This window comes from Aquila chrysaetos, chromosome 7 (assembly GCF_900496995.4).
Source record: "Aquila chrysaetos chrysaetos chromosome 7, bAquChr1.4, whole genome shotgun sequence".
Taxonomy (NCBI): domain Eukaryota; kingdom Metazoa; phylum Chordata; class Aves; order Accipitriformes; family Accipitridae; genus Aquila; species Aquila chrysaetos.
In genome coordinates this window covers 7,952,175-7,971,893 of record NC_044010.1, presented here as the reverse complement: position 1 = coordinate 7,971,893, position 19,719 = coordinate 7,952,175, and the positions used below count along the sequence as shown (strand labels likewise).

Here is a 19,719-nt window from a genome sequence, read left to right as displayed (position 1 = left end):
GTGCTGATCTGAAACTCCTTTTTATAAGATCAAAGCATACTAATATTAAGATAAAAATACTGTCATTTTAAAATAGCGCTACAACCACAATTAAAAAAAAAAAAGTGAATCAGTGGGAGAACAACGAATTCAGATTTTTTCAGTAATGACCATAACATTTTAAAATAACAGAATGAAGGTAAAGAGACTATAGTAATTCAGCCACAGACCAGTTAAGTGTTAAGCAGGCATGCTCAGCTATTTCTCCTGGTGGTTGTGCTAAGGTTTTTTAGGTGTTCATTTAGGGCACTAATGCCCACTTAAGCCACTAGTGTAATTCCCACTGCTGTCAAAAGTGTTACACTAGATACCTAGGAACACAGGATAAACATATCACTGTCTGCTTATTTATGCATAGGCCTGCAGCTACGACTGCTTGTGAGACATTCTGATCTTCATGAATTTATTTTCACCCACCTCTCTGCAAGGCAGAGATATGTTTTCCTCTGGCCATGCTGATACTAAACACATGGACTGTTTTGCTTACAGTCCCAGTGAAAATTCATGGCAGAGTCAGATTTAGCTCTCCTGGGTTCCAGTACAGCACTTTAATCCCATTCTTCATTTTGTATTCAGCCTTATGAATTCCACCCCTTTGCAGCTGATCTGTCTTTGCATGACTCTTTCGGGCTGAACAGCAGGGAGAATTCCAGTGACAAACCTTGAGAGAGGTAATTTACTCCTAACACTTTTGAACTTCCTGTGAAACCCTTTACAAATCCCTTTACAGGATTTGCAAATCATTCTTGGAGGGGGTAAATAAATAAATAAATAACCAAATGACCACCTCTTTCTTACCCTCTGTGGTTAAAGGAGACCAACCCACTCTTGGCAGTATAAGCAAGCAGAGATCCACTGCCATGGACCACAAATGATGGGCAACATCTAACTATAAGAATTCAGTCTTGGTAACTCAGTAGCAGTAAAGAGCTCAAAAAGAAGCACATGGTACTTAAGCAAAATTATTCACCTGGATCTTGTATGGCATGTAGAATATATTCTTCCTTTCTTTTCTACATTTGCTATCATGTGCCACCTCTATAAACGTATAGGATATAATTTCATACCCACTAAAACAAACAAATGAACACCCCCCCCCCAACCCACCAGCTTTGCCCTATCCCTTTAGTTTTTAACCCTAGAGCTAATTTACAAGGGTACAGACTCCTAATTGCTCCTGTGGCCTTGCAAATCCTGCATTTAAAAAAAAGAAAAATTAGCACATTCCAACACTTGATTTCTAGAGTAATTGCCCTAGCAATGGAGGCCTTGTCTCTTATTCTTTTAAATTGAAAATTACCACTAAGCATGCATTGCTCATAGATAAAATAGTGAATGTGTGAGAGGTAACTGGAGGACTAGCAGGAGTGATAAGGACTAGAAAAAGAACCATTAATGGTCATATCACCACCTGCCGTAGAAGGTAGGACAATTTTCATACATCCATAGGCACATCTACAAGGCAGAATTTTCTGCCCACTTATTCTATGTCTTGCTATATATCTCAGGGGAGGAAGGATTAAGTTTTATCCCTGAAGCTTAAATATATCCCTATACTTTCCCTTACTTTTTTGGCCTTCCAATTTTTTCTAAGTTCTGGGTTCTTTCCTTCTACAGGGAGATAATTTTCACTAATGTCATATTTCTAAAAGAACAATGGTTCAATGGAGTTATGGTAGTGAGGTACAAGAAAAGACAAAAACATTAGAGGTGGCTTGTTCTGTCTGATTAAAACCAACAAATATCTGTATTTAACTGTGTAAAAGTTTCTTACTTTTGCCACTTACACCTTCTAGAGTTTTGTTTAAGTGATGTTGCCTTTTTTGTGGCTTTCCCTCCAGAAAGTGAGATCTATTCTTTTGTGCTAATGTAATTCTCCTTCAGCAAAAGTTGTGGAGTTATGTGTGTTTAAAAAGATAATGAAGAGTCCTGGTTCTGAAGCCTTTTGTGGGTCTTGTGCAATAACTGTGCCTATTCTCTGTACACATCAGTAAACAATTGTGCTTGGTCTCCCTGTACTCCTGAAATGTTGGATGTGTTTCTGTAATTGTCTTGATGTGTAATGAATTTAATGTCTCATAATTGCACTGCAGGGGATTAATACCACTATGCAGTCTAGGGACATCTTTTGATGATTAAAACTTCTTCATGCAAGTCCATATTTTATAGCAAAAGCAAGATGAATGTAAGTCTGTTGCTTCTTGAATGGCAGGTGAAACTGTTGAGGGGTTTTCAAAAGGGAGTGAGAATCAGTGCCCTCTCTTGGTTAGAAAAAAATACATAAAGCGGCCCTATGAGAGCGTTTATCAGTTCCCTCTGCTGGCTACAAAGCCCACAGCCAGATGAGCAGCTGTGTTTGCGGAGGCGAAGGTCGTAAGTTCTATTCCCAGTGCTGTGTGCATGCGGTAAACTGATGACTGTGGTGTCTGTGCACGTATGTGGACATCATTCTTTATAGGGTCTCATCAACAACTACACTGAGTTCAACATGAGGGCACTCAAAAATAATACGGAGTTCCTGGGAGGTAAGAAACTTTCCACTTAAGATTTGAGAAGCATGCTAGCAGCTATGCCTTTCATAATACTACGCAGCTAGAGCATCCTTCTGTTATGCATTATATGCACACCTTGCTTGTTCCACCTCTTCATGGAAAGTGTGCGTGTGTGTGTGTGTTCATTACACTCAGTTTAGAGACATCCGGCCAGTTATCACAAATATTCTTGGCAATCCCAAATTGTAAAACTTCAGAATGTCAGCTTCTGAGAACTCCACATTTGCAAAAAAAAGAAATAAATGGTACCAACAAGAATGCTCCAACCTAGAAAAAACCCCCACAAATCAAAACAAAACTGAAGAAGAACCTAACTAGTTCTTTTCCATTCTTGTAGTGAAAGGCCTGTATAATCTTGTTATGCAACTGGAGAAACAGGTCATACAATTTATGCAGTCACTCTGAAATAAAGTTGAGATGAGAAAAATATACTGCAAACTTAAGAAACAGTTTCTACTTTAAATAAATATTCATAGCACTAAAAATCACAAACTCCTGGGTCAGGTATGCCAGTTCACTTCAGCTCCCAGGAATCTATTACAGCAACATATAGGATACACATAACCTATCCTATTAAAGGGAGAATGAGTCAAAACTAACAGCTTGACATACTAGATATCAAAGGTACATTAAAAGCCAGATTTTTGAAACATCTGCAGCATATGTTTCTTGCTAACTAAAAAATCAGCCACTCTTTCCAGACCAACATACTGCTGCATTCTTCTCTCTGAAAGTAAGAAGTGGACAGTAGTGCACTGTAGACTTGCATAGGGAACTTGAAGCAAAGCATTTGTCCATTTTTGCAATTGAAAATTCCAGAGAGCAAAACAAGTTTCTAACAAAACCCAGTGTTATGATGTGAAGCAACAACACATATATATACTACACTACAGTCTCTGAAATGGTGATGCTTACATTGCCTCTCATTTACTCAATGTAATTTTCAAAGGGACAGAATGGATGCTGGCACAGCCCCAGGGACACTTATACCAAATACAATCAACTTACCACTGAAGAAATCTAGCATTCAAGTCTGCTTACGCCAGCACATGACTTACCTCTAGTCTGCCCTTCCATTCTTCCCACCATGTGTGGAGCTCCAGTGAATGCAGAGTATCAGAACAAGGGTCTTTTATGTGGCTCAGAGAACAGAATTTCTCTTTCAGCTTGCCTTAACAAAAAAAAAAAAGAAAGAAAGAAAAAGGAAAAGAAGGTGTTCGGATATTTCCCAGTATTTCGTTGTAAATTAATTAGATTATATTAGTCCAACTCTTGGTTGATGGACATTAATATAAAACACACAATTGGGACCCTTGCTGGCAAATCTCAGCAAAAAGTCAAGAGGTAGTTACTTTAGGTCAAAGTCGAGCAATAAAAGCAGGCTTGTGAGAAAAGTTTATGTTGCCAGCATTGATACGTGTCACCTGTACTATAAGTAAAAAGGAAATAAGTGGAGAGTAGTTAAGCAAGTACATCCCACAAGCACTAGCATTCACACAAAACGTATTTTAGAAAATGAAGGAAAAAAGACAACACTCAGTACTTATTTCCTTTCAGTCAGTGGCTTGAATTGAATTTACCATAGTAGCACATCAGATTGTTCGCTGCAGAAAAATGCAAAGCTTAGGCCTTTAGGAGTATGTCTCTTGTGCTTTACTGGTTCCAAAAATGTCAGTGCTTGTCAAAGTGTTTTTGAAATAAAACCAAAACCATGTTAATAAAATGAACTTTCCAAGACAATGCTGGCCAAAACTGATTCTTAGATTTCTTTTCAGTAATAAACTGCCTCTGTGGTTGCTGAGTTGATAGGGAAAAGGATTTAAAGGGCCAAAGCCAAGTTCTGGTTAACTTAAAGAGGGTAAAAAAAGAGCTGTCAAACAGGGCACAAGCCCTCCAATGAATGGAAAGAGTTTTGCTGAGGGTGGACAGAGCTTAGTAAAATCCAGCTGTGCTTTCAAAAATGGCTGTAATCATTACTAGGCTCCACTTGAATGTATTTTCTTGTTGTGGGTACTATTTCTGATAAACTGCTGTAGATTACTGGACAAGACTCGGTACTTTAATGTAGAATTCACAGCCTGAACGTCAATTCACAGGAGCTACCCTGCCTATTTATTAAACAGTAATTCCCTACGTGAATTAACAAGGCAACAACTGGAAGGATTCTGTCCCATCCTATCACAGTCTTCCAGATGAATAGCTCCAAAAATATGCTCCAGTGAAGGATGAAGGTGTTCATGATGAACTGAGTTCCTACTGTGCACACAAGTTGCGTGCAAGTCTGGGCAGCGAGATCTCTGAACTGTTTTGCTGTATGTGCGTATAGGTGCAGATGCAGCAGCAGTTTCTGTCTTCCACAGAAGGAAGTGGTGCAGTAGTTGGATGTTCTGTGCCTGTTGCAGGAATTCCTGCTCCCCTCCAGTTCCAACCAGCATAGCTCAGTTTAGGAGGTCTATGCAGTACAGTCCAAGCTGCCATTGCAAGGGTGTTTTCTTAGTTCTTATGCTTAGAACTCCTACAGACTATTACTATCTTTTGGAGATCTGGGCATAATTTATTACATCAGGAAACATGGAAAACATTTTAGGATTGCTCCCTAAGCTTGTGTAACTAGCCTCAGCTAAAAACATTGCTCATACTATCCTGGAAATAAAGAAAACTTTAGTTTTTAGATGTGTTTAACATCCAAGCCTGATACTTGATTAAAGATTCATTTGCAGCAGTAAATTTTTTATTTTTGTACTGCTATGAAATTATCAGATGGCTTTTAAGTTGTAGTTTAAAGGAAATCCACTCATCTCAGCTGTCTTTTGTTATGTCACCTTCATTGCATCTCATTTTTAAGTTGCTCTTAAGCAGCTAGTTGCAAATACTCAGTACCTAAAATCCAAGCTACCAGTTAGTTTTGGCACGTGATTCTTATGGTGCATCTCTGTTCCACAGTCAAGGCAAGAGAGCTCTTAGATTCAAATTTCAAGGACAAAAACTACCTTTCACTGAGTTCAGCTTGGTGGACACTCATACAGCCTTATCCTTCAAAATAACAACCGCATCCATGAGACTGAGAGCGGCTCCCTCAACTCCCACCACAGCTGAAGCTAACTGAAGAAGTAAATTGGCACTTTCCAGGGGCACTCAGCACCACAGACTTCAGCTCAGGGCACAGCAACCATTCCTTCCCAGCTTCTCCCCCCCCCCCCGCCACCCAAGATGATGAGGAGAAACATTTTTGCTCGCTCAACTGCTTGTAAGTCTTTTGAGAGTACAGGGAAACATGAAATGTTGTACCTGATGCCCAAAAGCTGTCAAGATAGCAGGGGTTTGTGTCAGCGGGTTCAATTTAGTGACCCTTTAGTTGTTAAAAAACCAAAACCCGAACCGACGGAACCCCCGTTTTGGTTTAAAACACCGTAACAGAAGTGGCCGTTAAGCACCTGCGTCCCACAGAGCCCGCACCGAGTTGAATCGCTGAAGAGGCCGCGCCGCACCGCCTCAGCGGCGGGGCACCCTCGGGGCTCCGCCCCGCTCGGCGGCCGTTACCCGCCAGTAACGGTCACGGCGCGAGCCCGCGCCCGGCCGGGCCGCGCTGTCGCCGCCACAGCCCTGAAGGAAGGCGCCATCGCCCGGCGGGGCGGTGACAGCTCGCCCTCGGCGGGCCGCGGGGCAGCCGCGGTTAGGGGCCCCTCGTCCGTCAGGCCGGGCCCGGCACGTTGGTGTACCACCTCCCGCCTCGCGTTGTGGCTCTGTGCTTCCGGCCGGCTCCGGCGTTAACGCCATTTCTGCACATAGGCAGTCAGAAAAGGGATTCAAAGCCCGCACCTCCCATTCCCAAAGGAGAGGCAAGGGTTGAGGAGAGCAGAAACTCCCCACAGCCCAGTCAGCTGAGGAGCATTTATGGAAACACAATGCATTTGAGGTTTCTTGGGTTTCGGAGATACAGCCTGGGGGCTTCGCTTCTGTGTGCCAGCCCTCCGTGCCCCTTTGAGAAGGATCTGGGTAGCATTAGCTCGCGCAGATGCGGACAGTGCTGGAAGGCCAAAAATGAGGGGGGCAGAGGGGGGGCTCCACTCTCTGCTGGAAAGAAAATGTCGCATCCTGTGAGGGGAGGCTGCTCGGAAAGAGAAGGAAGGCTGCTCCAGCACGCACCACAGGAGGTTCAGGACCTTTCAGATTTCCCCATCTGGAGGCAAAATTGAGGCCACTGTAAGTTAAAAGAAAAAAAAAGAAAAAAATGTCCATTTTGAAGTTAAGGTTCTTTGGTCTTAAAACCAAAAAAAGCGCATCTGCAAAAAATACTACTGTATGTGGGTATCTAGTATAAGGATTGTAACCAGTCTTGTAAAGTTGAAATTCTAAAACTCCAAAACTCCCCCCAAAATACCAAATGCTTTGGCGGGATACGAGGAAAGAAATATCACGTGAGGAAGGAAAATGATAAAACTACTGTACTCAACAGGCAGGGAGTTCAGAAGGCAAACAGCTGAATGGAACAGCTTTATCATTTCTTTCCAATGTATTCTCCCCACCCCACTTTGTTTAGCACAAAGGTTTTTCAGAGTGAGTCTTTTTGATCTATGAGTTACATCCCCCAGCATGGCGGAGCCCTGACTCACGATCAAGTGTTTAAGGCAAGCAGAGAGCAGCAGCTCCTGAACCTGAAGGCTTGTAAATTGTACACAGAGCAAAGCTGACTCCTGGGCTCCTGCTCCAGTCCCTTTAACACACTCTTGCTTACACAAATGATCGGTATGTCTGGAAAGATATTACACTACAAACGCTTCACCTCCCTCTCCTGGCTGCAGAAGCATCCAAGAACATCACATACAGTAGATTAATGAACGTATCCTTACAAGCACCCTGGCAACATCATTCTCATTTAAGAGGAAATTGAGGCACAGAGAAAGTTGCTGGTGTAGCATTTCAAGAGATTGCTCCTGGCGAAATTCACAAGTGTCTTCCTGTCATGATGGGGGCTAGTTGGAGAGCTTGGTTCCCATCCGGGCACCTCAATGAGAACCAGATTTTCATGAGTGCTCAGCACCCAGTAGCTCTTGCAATGACACTCACAGCCAAATTATCTGAAAAGTTCCTTTGATCATCTGGCTGCTGCCTCAGTGGAAGTGGAGAGCTTTTGAAAAATCTGATCCTGTTTGTGGGTGCTGAGCACTTTTCAAAATTCTTGCTTAAGTGACCTGGCCAAGGATACAGACTAAAATCTGAGCAGAACCCACTTTGCCTAATCCCTAGGCCAGTGATTTAACCACAGGCGTATCCTTCCATCTTCAGCAAAGAAAGAATAGACACTAGTTGGGGCAGGAATCAAAATGCCAAATAATTGCCAGTACCCATGCCTGCCAAGAAAAATGCCCGGATACTTGTGGGCAAACCAGACAGCCACATTTTGGTACTTTCCTGAGAAAGGATTATTTCTAGTAGCAGTGCCAGAGTCTGGCAACCTGGATTATGCTCTTTCCAGATGTACCTATTTCTTTCTGGGCTAAAACTCTTGCAAACATGCCCTCACACAGGCACACCCTCCCCACTCTTCAGAAAAAAACAGCAGCTATCCAAACAATGTGCTGTCTCCATTATCCTTAGAGAGCCAGGCACGCTTGGGCAAGACAACACTATTTTGTGTAATGATTAAGAAGCAGTGGTCGCGTCAGTGAAGATTCTTGTTTTCATTGAATATTTCATTCATTTCTGAACATAAGCAACCACTTAGCTGCAGTTGTGCTAGATGCAGAGGAGGAAACGCATGCTATTCTTGGCTGGACTTCACCACTGGGAAGCAGCAGCCTCCTTACAGCAGCCTCTGTAAGCTGCATGATTTAGCTACATTAGAGATTGTCCTGAACCTCAAGGAAGGACCTGCCTCCAGATTCTGAGTACCCCAAAGTGTGAATGTATGCAAAACCCCCAAAACCCAGCCTGGATCCTGTATTTTGTGGTCTGTTTGTGTGAGGCCCATTTGCAAATTACATTTTCCAAAGCCATGAGCTCAAGGCTAGCTTAGAAATTCCTCTCCAAACTGACCATATCTATTCAACTGCCGCTTGAGATGCTGCTGTGTCACTCAGCATCAACTTGTTGGACTGTCTATCACAGGACTCCACCTCAGAGTCCAGCTTTCATTAAGCTCCGTCTCACTTCTGTCACCAGCTTTCAGACCATCTCCTGAGGCAGTATCTGACCAGTCTGGTAATAGAAAGATAAGGCACCCAGTCACTAGTGTGTTTTAAGGGAGCATAGATATCACATGATAAGTATTGAATGAAAATGTTTACAGAAAAATAGTTTTGTAAAACAGCTCAGACTAAGCTGTGGCTGAGGGTTGAGCTCAAGCTATATAAGCCAAAAAATGCAGCTGTATCTTTTCTAGCTACAGCTAGAAACAGCTAAGTGTACTGGAAAAACCTTGGGGGGGGGGGGGGCGCAGAGACATACTCTCTTAACAGAGGATTACACCTAAAAGCAAGCGTGAACATGTTTTCTGCTCCTTTGTGTCTATACCTGTGTCCTAGTTTCAGCTGGAATAGAGTTAACTGTCTTCCTAGTAGCTGGTACGGTGCTATGTTTTGAGTTCAGTATGAGAAGAATGTTGATAACACTGATGTTTTCAGTTGCTGCTAGTAGTGTTTAGACTAATGTCAAGGATTTTTCAGCTTCTCATGCCCAGCCAGCGAGAAAGCTGGAGGGGCACAAGAAGTTGGCACAGGACACAGCCAGGGCACCTGACCCAAACTGGCCAACAGGGTATTCCATACCATGTCACGTCACATCTAGTATAGGAACTGGGAAGTGGGGGCGGGGAATCGCCGCTCGGGGACTAGCTGGGTGCCGGTCAGCGGGTGGTGAGCAATTGCACTGCGCATCATTTGTACATTCCAATCCTTTCATTATTGCTGTTGTCATTTTATTAGTGTCATCATTATCATTATTCGTTTCTTCTTTTCTGTTCTATTAAACTGTTCTTATCTCAACCCGTGGGTTTTGCTTCTTTTTCCCGATTTTCTCCCCCATCCCACTGGGTGGGGGGGAGTGAGTGAGCGGCTGCGTGGTGCTTAGCTGCTGGCTGGGGTTAAACCACAACAACCTGTAATAACGCAAGGAAAGTGATAGCTGTGGTTCATGCTTTAATTGTTGAATGACAGTGCTTTCACTTGATTCTGACATCTGCTGCAGTAATTATTGTAATAACAACTCTAGTCAGAAGCTGGACTTTGGAGCGATACCCCAGTCAAATATTACAGCCTCAGCTTTACAAACAGAAAAACTGAGGCAGAAAGGGGTTAGGTCATGCAGCTTGTTTATACAGACAGTTAATTGCACATGCTTTAATGTACCTTGTGACCTAAAAAGTTATAGGGAATATCACTGGAGGAACTTGGATTATGATTAGTAATTTTGTGGGCCTTCATGTTTTTGTCGGCAAATTTGTAACTACAACTTTTCCCTTTTTCCACATCTTGCAGATTTTTGTTTATTTATTTTTAATTCTCTTGTCCTGTCCTTGGAAGAAGCCAAGGCATTTCTGTGGAAAAGCTGGGGTCTACTGAGGGCCCAGGTCAAGAAGTCTGTCTTGGGTGTCATCTCCTCTGAACTCAGAAACAAGCAACAGTTCAAAAGAGGTCTTAGTTTGGAGAGTAGCAAGGTCATCAGGAAACAGCCTGCTGGTAAAGGACTGCGAGATGTGAGGCTGGAGCAGAGGTATCAGAAAGGGCCCATGGAAAAGGCTGGCAGGTTTGACAGTCCAGCCTGATGTGCCTTTGAAGCAGAGCAAACAGGCATTCCAGCGCTAGCAGAAAAGGGTGCCAATATTGATAAAGGTTGATGTGCAGAAGATTGACCGTTCTGTGCAATTGCCTTACTCTGGAACCAAGGTCTTCTACTGTGAGGCTGTTGCATTTTCCTTCTAGGCTTAAATACCCTAGCACTAACTTTTCCACCTGGGCTTAAGTGTAGTTTGGGGCTTGTGTCTTTGGTATTAGCAAGGTAACACAGAGACTTAAAGGTGGGATACTCAACTCCTAGGTAATCAGTCTCATTATGAGATACTGTTACTCTGGGAAGGTTATGCTTCTGTCTTAATTTTGTCTAGAAATGCACTCCAAGAAATGAGAGATGTTTCCTTTTACAACTAATGCTTGTGTTTCCACCAAAGTGCTGTACTTATGAATTGACATATTCTGAGAAAAAGTTTTGCTTAGAAGTTCCTGCTTATTTCTTTGGGAAATAATTGGAATCACTTACTAAGTATAATCACTTAAAAGTGGAAAAAAGTTCCACTTTCAGGAGAGGACAGTCAGCATTTCCCAAATCATTCTTCTCTTTGTGCCCATGAAAATGGTCACTTGAAATCACTGCCTACTGACATAGGTCTTACAAGAACTTGGGTCTCATTCTTAACCCAGACAGGCGTTAGAGAAAACTGTACTTCTAGAAACTACACAATTCAGCCTACCTAAACAGAGAAGTTTTCCAGCCTTTACTGATTCACCCATGACAAAGCAAAACACCTTCCAAGCCTGGCTGAATTTACACAGCTAAATAAATCACTTTTTAAGTGTTTAAATGTCATTGTGAGAGTGAAAAGATGAAATGTGCTGTATATCATCTCTACAAAACCAGAAGTATATTATATTATAAATAAACAGAGTTTGCTTGGTATTAGGGACATAGGAAATTCCATTCAAGAACAGACAAATGGCACATCTTGTCTGGTATCCTGCATCTGGCACAGGCCTATAACAGATGCTTAAAATACTTGGCTCTGTTGGTCCCACAGTCTCCCCTGTTCCACCTACCACCGATGTTATAAATCACTCAGTTTTCTTAACCTCTGGTGAGAGTCTCTTTCCTGCTCACTTGTATAATATGGGAGGTGGAAGCACAGGCCAGGGGAGTACTTATCCACAGTGGCTGGTACCGAATTTGTCTGAACTGTGGTTCTGACTGTTTCAGAACATATATGGTATTACTGCCTGTATTGCCTATGTAGCCAAACAAAGCAACACGTAGGTGAGGACTATGCTTAGCTCCAGAGAAGGGGGGAAGCAAACCCCTTCTCACCCTCATTTGCGCATAGCCAGCAAGTGTACCTACCACTAGCCTATTATTAATCAGCTGCCCTCTTTCTATCAAGGCACTGCCACCTAATGCTCCCTACTACTCAATGACATATATATCCTGGTGTGGCTTGCTTAGTAACTTTTATAGTTTAATGCATGATGACTGAAAATTAAATGAGTTTATTGTCTATCAAGCAGAGTTCACTTTTGTCCTTATTCCAGAGGTTATCAAAACACGGTTCATCTACCCAAGCAGGACACATAATGCAGGTTCTCCTCTTTAGTTGCCTGGTGCTTCTAGCCATTGTCGCTAGTGTGATATGCCTGCACCCAACAAAACTGACCGTGGCACTCTCCCTTACTAGAAATGTACTTCCCACAGACCATATCCCTTTATTTTCTACAATCTCATTCATAACCAACATGAAATTCAATTCAATGGCACAATCTGTTAAGGGCCTCTAAAACAGACAAATGAAAAATCCAAACCTTTCCATTTGAAAAGTTTTAAAACCCCTTTGTATTAATTACATAACACCCTCCTTGTATTCCCCTGTGAAATATAACAGGATTTTTAAAAGGCTAAACAGAACTTATGACTATAGGTAACTACCACGTCAGGTCCTTTCACATGTCATCTTACAGAAACAACAGAAAGAGAAGGGTAGCTACAGAAATTATGACACGTCATGTCTAATCTATATTGTTAAAAAATTGAATTTGAAGGAAAAAAAATTAGTGTCCCTCAGTTTGAGCATATTATCTCTACAGTAGCTGAATGCTCTTAGGGAATGACCTAATAAATATTTACATATTAGTAAGGGAAAGCTGAATCCTGATGGTGTGCCTAGGCTGTTGGATATAGTTTCTGAAAGTTGTCAGCTTTCTCCATGCTCAGGGATTTTTCTGATTTTGGTTCCATCCTACTGAATATAACATTGTGTCAAAGGTCCAAATCTAGAGAAGACCTTTGATCTAGCTACCCCAAATTTGTATCCACAAAGAACAAGGCTTTGCAGTATCAATCTGCTTGAAAGAATGTACACATTAAAGCTACTACAGTACCTAGTAGAAGTTTGCATCCTTTAACATATTCCAAATCAACCATACATTGAGGGATGGCCAGGCTCAATATTAGCAGGAGCTCTATGACTTTCTGCACTTTTCTCCTGTTGTACAAGAGGAATGACTTTCAGAATATCCATCTTATTTCAGTCAGGAACAGAAGTAGAGGTTTTTCAAGGCAGACAAATGAGTCAGCCACTTGTTCCAAATAAATGGAAATGGTGTTCCAAGTTTCCTAGACAGCCTTAAAAACTACATAGAGCAATTCAGCAGCTTAATATATTGTGTTCTACACCTCACATTTAAGAGGACGCAAAATCACATTCTTTTTATTCCAGATAACAGTTGGTTTACCCACAGCAGCCCAAAGCCATCTCATTTTGTCTCTGTCCTCGACATACATGCTACTCATCTTGCTTGTGTCATTCCCAAAAACAAAAGTAGCACTCTTCAGAGTAAAGAGCAGCAGCTGAGGTTCCCAGACTGCCACAGGTGTCCTAAATAATACCAAACTAAGTGTCTTAATCTCCGTGATTGCATTTGCCCATTTGTATAACGAGGGTGTTAATATTTTGCTTTCTGAGGAGGAATATTGTAAACCTTAATTAATATATCAGTGACAAAAAAGGCATGAGTTACAACTTTAACTGTACTGTAAAATAAAACATCTATGTGGATAATTATAAGGAGATATATAAAACTATAAAAATAATTTCTTTACTGCAAACCTTGCCTTAACAAGAAACATAACTCCTTCCTCCCTCAAGAAAGCTAAATACACTGACTCATGTCTTTGTTTAAGTGTCATGGTAAATTTGTTCTTTTATAACGTGTAGTAGTTTAGCTTTGAACTTTTGATTTTTGGAAAAGGCAGAGCGGAAAAATGTTTTCATGGGAGAGGAGCGCACATTCCAGAGCTGTCGACTGTTACTCGTTTATGAGGGGAGGAAAAAAAAAAAAAACAACTACTTAGGTTTTAGGCTTCGGTTGATGCAATTTGTTGTTGTCTGGTATTTTGTGATAAACCAAAGATTTACACTGTACAGTGAAATATTTCCATTTTCTCTCTCATTTTTCCAGCTTTTGCTTGTTCAAAACTCTGAACAAGCTTGAAACTGACTGCCATTGAGGACAGAAAAGTTAGCTTTGTACAAATAGAAATAGTGATCCTCTGTAATATACAAAGTAGTCCAAAGAGAAAATAACTCACAGTTTACTGTGAATTATAATGCTACACACAAGCATGATGTGGGAATGCAGACAATATTACTCATAAAAACAAGACGTGAGCCCTTCATGGTGTCTTTGTAACCCGAGCAACATTTTTAAACACAATTTTCCTGTGCTGTTTCATGTTTATTTAATGTATTAACATTTGATTATGTAAAAAAATTATTAAAATAGGAAAATAAAATAAACTTTATGCAGCTTATTTATTCAGTAAAGTAAAAAAATATTTCTCTGCTGTCCTGCATATTTTGAAGAATTCTAATGTACATGCTTTCTTCCCTTCTCTTTCTAGAAAGAGAAGAAAATGCAGATTGTCAGAATCCTTCAAATTTGATACTCAGCACTGTTATGATCTCTTCATTACTGGATGTTGAGTCTGGATATCAGAACTGGTTCAGTGAAGTACTCTCCTATTAAGTTGAGGTAATTTTCTTCCTAACAATTCAATTGTTTAAAGCATTACAAAAGGTGTCCTCCCACCCCCCTATTCCCTGCTAATAAAAACATTTCTGGGCAGGACATTATACTGTGCAATATAGCATCAGTTGACATGAAAGACATGAGAACTGATGCTTTCGCTAACAGGCAGGGAGATCCAGGCCCCAAATAATGTGTTCTTGCTAAATTTATAAGATGACCACACTGAATTGGGTTTGGAAAGCAATTGCAAGTGTCAGCTCCTTTCCCTTTATAGAGGGAATAGTGACATGATAGATGCAACATCCTGGATTCATGGCCTGTTAAAAGACTACTGTACAACCATTATGGATATGTCAGAGACTGCATTCTTTGCTGCACTGGCATTAAGAGCTAAAGTCATTGAGGATAGAGAGCATAATTAATGAAAGAGTCTAATGCTGAAACAATGCAATTAACAAGTCTTTCAAAGTTTCATTTCCTGGGGAAAATTATTGCCATTGAAAAGGATCTATCTTGTAAAAAATCTTAACAAAGGCTAGAAACTACATGAAAATACCAGCCCCAAGCCAGGCGTGAGGAGAGAACTTCTTAATTCACAAAGCCAGAAGATGTCAGGGTATTATTCTGAGAGAGGGAGGCTTTGCCAAGGTCATCAACTGCTTTTCAGACACACATTGAGATATGTTTCTACTTAGTGTGATGGGCATCCATACAGTAGGTTATTTCATAAATATTATTCACTCAGCATGAAAAACTGCATTTATGAAGGCCTACCAGTCACTGGTTAATAGTGTTATGTTTTCCCTCAAGAACAGAACTGCACAAATTGCAGGCCTGATGTAGTCACAGTATGTTATAGGAACATGTAACTTAGGATGCAGATGGGAAGGCAGTCACTTGCAGGATTGTATTCCAAAAAAAAAAAAAAAAAAAGCAGGTGGCTCTGAGGCTGGCCACTGCCCCATAAGGATGTGGAGATGCAATTAATTTCAAAACTAAGGTACACAGAAAACATTTTCAGAAACTTTTCTACCCTCACACAGCTTTAACATATCCCCTCATTTCTTGGTGTATCAGTAATCAAGCTACTGTCAGCTTTCTCTCCGTTGCCCTAATAGAATTGCACACCTTTCACAGTATGTTAACCTGAATCTTAAAGAAGCTGCAGTTTTATTTTGTAGCTTCCTCTTCTCCCCAGTTAAAAAAAAAAAAAAAAAAAAAAAGCTTCTAGAAATACACACCAATACTAAATCTGAAAAACATGGCTAGTGTAATAAATCTTACCTAAAGCAATTAATTCAAGTGGGTTATCGTATAATCATGATTGCAGACAAGAGGAAAAGAAAAAAAATAAATACAGAGATAGGTGCACAGGAAGATCAGTTAGGGGATAGATATATTCTTATTATTATATCTAACAAAGCTGCCTCAGGCTCCACATTTGCTTTCGAAGTAATACAATTCTGTTACATGACAGTAACCAACGTGGCACATAATTCTTTAAGGTCATTTAAAGCCTGCCTGCTAAACAAACATTACTCTGATTCCTCCCCCCCCCCAAGGATTCATAATATTTCCTGTATACTTTCAGCAATTTTTGTCCTATCTGTCTCCTAAACTATCATTTTGAACCACTGAGAAATTGTTTGCCTAAAACCAGAACTCTGTTTTCAATACCTTTCTGTTATTAATATTCCTTAAGTTACACTTCAGTTTCCAATCAAGGTTTGCTGCAACAGTTTCTCTTTTGAGGCAAGTCCACTGTAGGGTACCTTGGATCTCAGCTAGAATGCGCAGTATGTCATGTGAACAGTAAAAAACAATATAGCTCAACTTTCCCAAAGTAGGTTGAATCAGGAGTTTTAAGGATAATCAAAACCATATTTTTACTAGCAAGCAGAGCCAATAAGTCATTGAAGCTATATAAATATATTCATACCCACATTGCACTTCATTATAAAAAGAATCTCACACCCAGGAACACAAAAATTCTTGCTGTGGAATACTGAATAATTGTGGAACAAATAATAAATGGAAGAATACACTGATCTTTGCATGAGAATTGCATCATAAAAAGGATCCCAGTAAAACAAGCTGAATCTTCAGACTTTTATAAACTTTTTATGACTTTTTTAGCAGACATTGGAAAACTTGAAGGACTTTGTACAGAGCAGTATTATTTACAGGAGAAGTATTTATTGCTTACATTCTTTAAGTGAAATTTATGTATGATTTCATACACAAATACATGCAAGCATGCAAGTGTATATATGTTTTTAGCAAAGTCTGTTACTAAATATTTTGGACCAGCTTACAATCTTCAGTAATGCCAATAGATAGGTCCTAGTCAGTTTAATATTTTATGTCAGCAAGTTATTCTACATGTGAGAATACATCTGTGTAAATGCAATGGTATATTTCTTATAGATGTTATTTATGTGTATGTGTCTTTACATGACTGGTGTCTAGACCCAATCTGGATTTAGCCTGCTGTCACTGACAGCAGAATATAAATCTTTGCATGTTTCCTCTTGTTGAACTATTATTCCCCCCCCCCCTTTTTTTTTTTTTTTAATATTGGCTTTCTTTGCACTGCTAACTACAAAGGCTGATTTATCAATATAAGTGGAAGTTATCTGAACAGCAGCCAACATAGAACACAGAGTCAATAGCAATGATTCATGGCATTTTTTAGTTTGTTGTGGGTTTTTTTAATGCTTAGAGCCCATATAGGCAAGAAACTATTTCCCATACTGTGAGATGGAAGTATTGCTCACCCCTTTGTAGAATATAAAGCTGAGAAGTGAAATTGAAGCGATTTAGTCAAAACTAAACACTTTCCTCCTCTCAGAAAGGTAGCACCGCGCAGTTCAGCCCAATTGTGGCTACCTGAAAAAGGGAAGAATTTGAGCACCTATGCCTGAAATCACACATTTTTAAGTTGTTCTAACCACAGCATAGGCACAGCTAAACTGAATGATTTCACCATCCTGAGTTATTTCCCACGTTCCTTTGTTACTCCAGTAATGTCAAAAAATGCAGGAACTGGGAAGTCATATGATCTGCAGGAAAGAGAATATTGTGGTTTCTAAGAAAAATATTTATTACCAAGCAAGCTATTTTGATTTATTAAATGATAGCTTCCCATCATAGTGTTTTTTGATATGGTGCTTGAAACCACAACCGTTGTATAAAGCCAGGACTTTATTTGTTTAAAGGCATCCACTAGTGTTTTTCTTAATAGAAATATCAGTTCACAACAATGCCAGGTTCATAGAAGCTCATCCAGGAATAAACTCTTGAAAAAGATTTTTTTTCCTAGAGTGTCCATTAAGCCAGTGCAGGCACCATGTCTCACTGCTAGTCTTCTAACATTAGATTTATAGGACGTTATAATTAACAACAGGTGATGGGCAGCACTACATGCACAGCAAGCTAAGTAAAAAGACTGGCAGCTCAAGAGCCACTTGTGAATCATCAAAACTTTTCCCTGGATAAACTCAGTAGTAACCCTGGTAGGTTTTCTGGCAGTTGTTTGGGTTGGGGGTTTTTTGGTTGGTTTGTTGGGTTTTGGGTTTTTTTTGTTGTTGTTGGTTTTTTAAATTCCACCACGCACCCCCTCTTTCTCTTTTTCATGTCAAAGATTAGGGACCATCTGTCTGTTTTTACAGTTATGTAGCTTTTCTGCTTCTGTGTTTATCTATCTATAAAATGAGACAAATTATTCTTCCCTACTCAGAGAGGACTTCTTGGAGGATTACAGACAAGTCCACAGACAACATTTTTAAATTATGCAGATTTTTAAGAGACACTTGTGTCTTTGTTATTCCAGCTCTCTCAAATTCTCATTCTGTACAAATAACACAAAGGAAAAGAAAACATTCAAAACATATACAGCCTTCACATCAATTTTAAGAAAAGCAGTTCTTCAGCTTAGGACTGAAAACGAGGGATGAAGACACTGAAAAACATGTATCAGCAAAACAAAAATATGTCCAAAATGAGTTTTCATTTGCATAGTTAAACAAATATCTTTTTTTTTTTTTCTTCTGCTGTTGTGAGAATACAAGTGAGGCAAGGTATGTTGGAAAAGGCAATGGTTTTCTTTAACCAAGTGAAGAAGGACTTGTATCCCAAATCTACCAATAGATCCAACTTCTGTGAATCATTTCCAATGTACTAACCTGATGTGATCATGATATTCATGAGTTAATTTCATGTCATAACATAATGATTATAAAAAATGAGTACTTTTTTTTTTTTTAAATAAAAAACCACTTCAATTTTGGATAATTGGCTACATATCCTCATTGACATTAGTAAATACTTTAAATGTATTAACTGGTAGGAAGATGTAAATAGGAATGCTCAAAGGGGAAAAAAAAAAAAAAAAAAAATCAGTATTTGTACTATAGAAAGGACTGGAGATTTTTTACGGATACATCCCACACTCTTGCCCATATAGTTCCCCGAGTTCTTCTACCAATAAACCTGATACATTAAATTAATTTCTACTAAAGCCCTTTTAGAGTGTTTCTTCCCTCCTTTTATCCACCCCAAAATACACTTGAATCAGTAACCTTAAAGTTCTTAGCATTACTATATTAGAGAGCAATGACTACTATTCTAGCTTTATGTTACCAGGCTGCCAACAGGAACACACGGTGCTAAAAGTTTGAGTTCTTACAGTGTAGTGAGCTAACATTCTCTGAGAACTCTCTTCACATTGACTGTGGAAAAACACATTCATTTTCTCCTGAGCTTATGGGATTACTGTAGGCCTGGACTGGATATTAGTACCTGAGAGAACCTGGGCTGTGATGACACTATATAGCTTTGCATATACTAACACATATCCATGCACTTCCATAACAGAAAGTGATCAGTTTTAATGCCTGTCCTTTGCTTGTGATTGTACAATTGGATCACTTATCTCAAATCCACCAGTGAACATTAAATTGTATGTTTAGTCAGCACAACCCAAACCAGTACTAACTTTTTAGGTAACATTGTGTTAACTTCATTGTGAACCAGAGTCTCAACTGATTTTCTTAAACTACTTTATTGTATAGTGGTAACTATAAAGTGAGATGGTTGCAATGGAGAATTTATCCTGCTTGTTGCAGACTTTGCACTTCATTAAAATTCACATAGCAGTGCTTATCTATAGCCGAGACACAAAGTTGCCCAGGGGAACACTTGTTACTCTGGGTAATTAATCAGAGGTGATGGGAAATTTTTCTTAGTGTTCTTGATAATCTCTAGGGCATCATCCAACTGTGAAATTTTGGCCTCACTGAAGTGGAAAGCTAGTTTCATCAGTAACTAGAATAGGCCAAGAC

At 39.9% G+C, this 19,719-nt stretch overlaps 1 protein-coding gene and 1 long non-coding RNA gene across 6 annotated transcripts in view; one reads left to right on the top strand and one right to left on the bottom strand.

The window, feature by feature from the left end:
• Nucleotides 1-19,719, top strand: part of COL8A1 (collagen type VIII alpha 1 chain) — a 93,898-nt gene that overhangs the window by 2,191 nt on the left and 71,988 nt on the right. For 2 of the 5 annotated variants that reach the window (XM_041124886.1, XM_030019971.1), the window contains exons 2-3: nucleotides 616-710; nucleotides 14,250-14,380. The gene's annotated coding sequence lies outside the window, so the exon portion shown is untranslated. The remainder of the gene's footprint in view (nucleotides 1-615; nucleotides 711-14,249; nucleotides 14,381-19,719) is intronic. The other 3 variants (XM_030019970.1, XM_030019973.1, XM_030019972.1) reach the window with 2 other exon arrangements.
• Nucleotides 1-19,719, bottom strand: part of LOC115343694 — a 216,492-nt gene that overhangs the window by 160,038 nt on the left and 36,735 nt on the right. The window contains exon 5 of the long non-coding RNA XR_003924246.1: nucleotides 3,650-3,762. This is a non-coding gene — a long non-coding RNA (uncharacterized LOC115343694). The remainder of the gene's footprint in view (nucleotides 1-3,649; nucleotides 3,763-19,719) is intronic.